Raw genomic sequence first — 6,009 nt, forward strand, 5'->3', positions numbered from 1 at the left:
CCAGTGACATTCTCTATTGTTGAGTGTGTTATTTTTTACGGTAATAGAGATTTATTATCCTTAGTTTTAAATATTCTTTTTATTATTTGCAATTGCTTTGTACTTTTAATGAAAAGTTACCATCTACCTTCTCAGTGCCCTTTTGTCAAGAACTTTTTGTCAATGCCTCCCTCTAGATCAATTTCCCGTTGCTGGTAGAGAAAACTGAGTCCAAAAAACAACTACTACTACTAAAACTACTGAAAAACGCAGCAAGGTGTTTGGATAAGAAAAATAGGTATGTGCTACTTTTAAAGCAAGCTCCTTTTTTTCCTGATTGTGACTCACCACGTGCTTCCCTTTTTTTGCGGGAGGAGAGCTGTATGCTAATATAACCCATGGAATTTGACAGATTCGCTATCCAAGTCAGAACTGGTGGCTACTAATTTAGGAAAGTCTCACTTAAGTGAAAAACCCTCTAAATAGAGTTTGTTAATGGGCTTTGTTACTAATTGGAAAAGAAATCCTGGGGGATCTGTAGCTGTTCTCAAACAGCACTGCAGATCTTCTCCTTCCCCTCTGTGGGAGGACTCAATGCCCAGACCTGTTTCCAATATTTTCTCCTTCCCGACCTGCCCTTAGCCCACGCAGCCTGGCTGCCCATAGCTGCTATTTTTAGTCCTGGTGAGTAATGAAGGAGAGCCGGGAGGAAGGAAGACAAGGGTGTGGGGATGAGGAGGAAGGCTCTTTTCATTAGCTGCACGCTGCTATTGCCCAGCAACTCCGGCAAGCCAAAGGCAAGTCCCCAAAATCTTTCTAGCTCCTCAGAGCCCTCAGCTCCCGAGTTCCTGTCTCCTGGCGAGCCGGAGGACTCTTTCCCTACCTTAGCAACTTCTCAAACGTGGGTGGTGAAGCTCGTGTCAAAAAGTTGAAGAGTTGCCGTTGTGAATTTTTTAACAGCAGCAGAGAGAGCTGCACCCCAGCCCTTCCCAGGACCCTGCCGCTCTCCCGACAAACACACGCAAGGCTCCAATTCTGTGGCTGTTGGGGGTATTGGGGAATTCATGTGCACACTTCAGGTGCACTCATCTCCACGCGCTATCGTTTTCCTCTTTCACACGACACCCTGACGTCCCCCTCCGAGTCCAGCGTAAATGCACCTTTACCTCGGTGAGTACTGACCATCTCACCCTACTGATCTGGTGGCAGCTTTGGCGATGCCACGGCCCCATGACGAATTGTTCTGGCCCCACTCTGCACCTTCGAAACCAGCTATTGTAGACCCAGTTCTTCTACTACTTGGGTATTCTAAACACTTGGGTATTTGTTTCTAATTGAGTACAAGTCTTTTGTGTTCTATAATTAGTATATTGATTTTTAATGAGCCTTTTTGCTTTTCAGTTCTGTTTATTTACATCACTGACCAAGATGCTCCAGTACTGATGTTCCATGTCTATCATATATAAAATTTCTTGCATATCTACTCCTCATTTTTGCATTGGAGCCCCATGCATATCTAAAGAAATTTCATTAAAGCCAAAATAAGTTAAAAATGAGCCTGTAATTGTCAAATCATCTAAAGGAATAATAGTTAACACAAGGTACTTTTTATGGTGAGTCGGACGTGACACCTTCCAAGGTGGCTACACTGGATTTCTATTCAGCAGAGTGTGATGACCATTCGGTAGTAGGTGCAAGACAAGTTGGTGCTCTCACTTCAATTCTTGCTGACTTAATTAACGCTGTCACAGTTGTCAGTAGCGAGCTCTGAGGGCATGGGATGCTGATTCAGCACTTTTGCTCATGAGGGAGGAAAAAATTGTCTGGGACTGTTATCTGTCTCATTTCATGAGCATTTCAAAGAGAAAATACTGTGCTCTAAAATAATTTGTGGCTCTTTTACCCAGGATTATAAAGAGCAAGGGAGGTTTCCGTAAATCTTTAAATGATTATGGCTTTTAAAATAAAGTTAGGCGCTGTGACAAAACCATTTGGCTTGGATGTTGGTTGTAGTACAGAAGATTTACAGGCTCAAGGATGTAAAATACAAGACTCCAAAATTCTCTCTCCTTTTTCTCAAGCGAGTTGTTTGGCCTTTTTTCTTTAAAAAAATAATTATACTGTGCACCTGCTGTCACTGCACATAAGGGTTGTGCAATGAGCTCGGTGAAGAGTGCGACCCTCCCCATGGCAGGAGCTACTGCTCAGCCCAAGTCTCCCAAGCAGGGAGACTCTCAAACGCACCCAGAGCTCCTGTCGTTGCCTCCGTCACCACCCCCTCACCGTGGCAGGAGCAAGTCCCAGCCCCTCACCCCTTCGCAACCACGCCACGTGTGCCCACTCTGGCAGCCCGCTGGGGCTGTGGGTGTCACCGATGGTGGCAGTTGCGTGCTTTCCCGCACCACGCTGAAAACCCGTGTGAGTGCTCCAAAATTCAGCTTCCTTCACACCACGTGAATTTCGCATCACTGCGGTGAATGGATTTGATTGCAATCTGGAGGCTCTAAATTTGGTCTGCTACAGACTCTTATAGAGGAGAGCTGGGCAAAAGATACAGAAATGAGAAACTGAATGAGCTTCATCATTTAATTTGAGAAATTATTTCTCTCGTCCCTCTTCTCACAGTATCTTTCCCCCCTGCTTGCTGGCTGTGTATCAAGCAGTTCGGTGTAGGGGCTAAGAAGGTGTGGGACAGTGAGCCCAAGATGCTGGGGGTAGCTGGACCCACCCCTGGCCCTTGGACTGTCAGTGGCCGGGCAGAGGGCAGACGTGAGGTGCGGGAGCAGAAAGGTCTCCACTTCCCCTCCGCACGCTCGTTCCCTGGAAAGCAGACAGAGAGCAGCTGAAAGGGAGAGCAAGGCGAAGACAAATGAAAAGCCGAATTAGACCCAAGGAAGGAGAAAACATTCAATGCAGCAGTCATTTTTGGTTTGCTGAAAGACAGTCTAAAAACAGAGGGATGCATCAGAAAAGACTGTTAAGCGTAGCTGAGCTGGAGGAAAACACTCCAGTGCCACCTGCCCGCAGTATGGCAGGGGGTAGCCTGCATTAAAAGCTGATTGTCAGATTAATACGGCCTCCTGTGTTGCTGTGTAATGGCTGTATGACGCTGCTGTAAGAAAGTATTTTCAAGTTGCAGAGCTATACAGGAAAATAAACTGTACTGTGCTACATATCTACAAGAGAAATGGGCTTTTCTCCTTTCCATGAGAAGGTAACTGGCACCTGAGTGAAACTGCAGGTTGAAAAACACGGGGCATCCCCTAGGATATATTACTGAAGAAGGAGTAGATGGGAGAGTGAATCTCTTCTGTCTGGCACCGGAGACACAGATTTGCACCCACCAGAGTTTTGAAGGGGGATGCTCAGGCAACATGTGGCTCTCTGAGCCAAACATTGCCATCGTCTTCTGACAGTGCTCTGGGATCACCTAAGTAATGATATAAGTGATGATGATGTTAATATTTAGCTTTTATACAGCTTTGCTTTAAAATGCTGTTAGATCCAGTTTACAAAGAGAGACACCGGTGTCAGAATTTCCCTACAACAGACAAAAAAATTGGGTGTGAAGGAGGAAACAGATCACTTATCAAGACCTAAAAGCCTAGTAATAAAACCAGGATTCAGATTGTTTAAGACTTCTAAGGTGAGCCCCCGTCCACCAGCCCATATTATGCCTTTTAAAAATAGGAGGAGGCTCAAAATCTTTAGTAACACTCCTCCACCCTGGCAACTTCGAAGTCTCTCTTGAGGGAAGGGAGCGAGCGTATTTCTTGGCAAACCATTAGTGGCATTGCTGCTGCACAGACACGCTGCTTGGTGGGCTGTGTGGTAATAAAACTGAGTGCTCCTCGGGCTCTATGTCGGTGCAGCAAATGTAAAAAGGCTGGTACGAAAATGTAATTTCTCGTGATTGATACGGGAATAGCAGCTCTGAATGTGGTTGGTTTTTGCAGGTACAACTTGAGCTCTTTATTCACCTTGGATTTTACATAAAGACCATAAAATGTATCTTCCACTTACACTAATGAGTCTCTCAGTAATTTGGCTGTATCCTGACAAAAGTGGAGCTGTAGCAGGATCGGCATCTGACAGTCAGTCCCTGCGTTGCCATGGGAACTGCTTAGGATGGGGGGTGCTTAAGAAAAACGCAACTTCTGGGCTAAATTCTGGGCTGGAGGGTGGCAGATGGATGGGATTCAGCTGCCTCGGAGGGTGGTACCCACAGTCAGACACGCAGATTCAGAAATCTCCCCAGGCGGCCGAGTTGGCACGTGGGAGGTTCCACAACGGGGAAGCAGGGAGGAGGAGATCCACTCAGAAGAAAAATTTAATTTAAAGCATGAACTTGTTCCCAGATTTGCTCACTGAACCCGGTATGTTTCATCTGAAACACAGAGTGGGGTTTGATGAACTCCCATGTAACCCAAGCCTCCCCAAAAGCCTCGTGGATCGTCCCGAGCCAGGGACTCGGTGCTCCCACAGCCCTTTCTCAGGAGCAGCCAGCCGAGGCAGGGAGGGCTTCCCATGCCGCTGGGAAGTTAAGCTCTTTGGCAGCCTCAGACACAGCCAGAGCCAAGGGCTTGGGATCCCAGGCAGCTGCGAGCTGGAATCGATGTTGTCGGAGTCACCGAACCCCTCTCAGAACACAGGCAACATATTTCGTTACAGAAACGTTTCCAAAACAAAATGTCCTCAGAATTTTCTGTTCGCAAAACAGTTGGAAATGAAAGAAGGGAAGAAGAAACATCTTGTTCCAACATGGCCCAAGACCATGTTTTAACAAGAACATTTCTCTTAAGGGAGAGCGTGTGCTTTGTCAGCCAGCTGTACCGAGCACACAAAACCTGAGCACATGGGAAGCTCATGTATCCAAGGGCAGAACTCAGGAAAAAAAGCCACCCCAAAGTCAAAAAATAACCAGCACCAAAGATGTATAAAAAGTCGGCTTTGTTTTAAACAATAATTACTGCTTTGGGCTGTTTGGGTTTTTTGTGAGCCATGTTTATTGTGGTTCCTTTATGCTGTGTGCAATGTTAAGTCCATAATAATGAATGTGTTGTTATATTAAATTCATTTTCAAAGGTTGTTTTCAGAAAAACGATACGCCTCGCTATCCACAATCTACAGACAATTTCTGTGTGCTGCTTTTCCCCTGCGCTGCTCAGCTATACTGTTGCCTTCTACTTGCAGCATTTCTTAAATTTTTCTGATTTTACTGGTATCTCAGGTTAGGTGTTTGGGGTGCGTTAGGGTGCCACGTCTGATAACAGATTTATCATCATTCAAAGGTAAAGACTTCATATTTATTTAACAGACTCAGGCATACTCCCTATAAAGTAACTAGATTGTAAACAATGCGTTCTTCACCCTCAAAAATGTAAATAAATTTCAGCTTGAGCAAGTAAATATTTATTGCAGACAGGTATTACAGTTCTTACTCATATTTTAATTTTCTGAGGAAGAAGAGGAAGTGAAACCCTCTCTGCTCCCATGCCTTCGTTTTTTCGAAGAAATTTGACATTCCTAATTATGACAGAGCAAAGGGAAATCAAAGTCTATTTTAAGAGATGATTATTCCTGTAAATAGTGCCTGGGCACTTCTGCCTAATCTCGTTTCATTTGGGCTGTCAGATGAGCAGGATAAATAACTCTTCCTAGAGCCTCCGTTTTGTTGTTCTTTTTTTCTGTTGCAAATAATTGTCAGTTCTAGTCTTTGCCGGCATGTCACTGAAAGACTTCCTAAATGACAAGGATACAGGAGGCTTGATTTAGCTGGAGATAATTTTAGCCTCTCTCTTCCAACAAAAATCGCACGGGCTAAATTTGGACACCATTTTCTTGCAGAACTAATAATATTTTGTTTATCTTCTGTTCTGATTTAATTTTTTGTTTGTTCAACAGCCCCAGTTATTGATTTAAAAGCATTTTTTAAGAGAGAATACTGGTGTGTATTTTTTTTTAATCAAAGCATCTAACTATCCTGCCAAGGAACATGATAAATGTTAGCAATTTCTAATGCACTTCCCT

The sequence above is a fragment of the Chroicocephalus ridibundus genome, chromosome 1, assembly GCF_963924245.1.
Source record: "Chroicocephalus ridibundus chromosome 1, bChrRid1.1, whole genome shotgun sequence".
In the NCBI taxonomy this organism is placed as follows: Eukaryota; Metazoa; Chordata; class Aves; order Charadriiformes; family Laridae; genus Chroicocephalus; species Chroicocephalus ridibundus.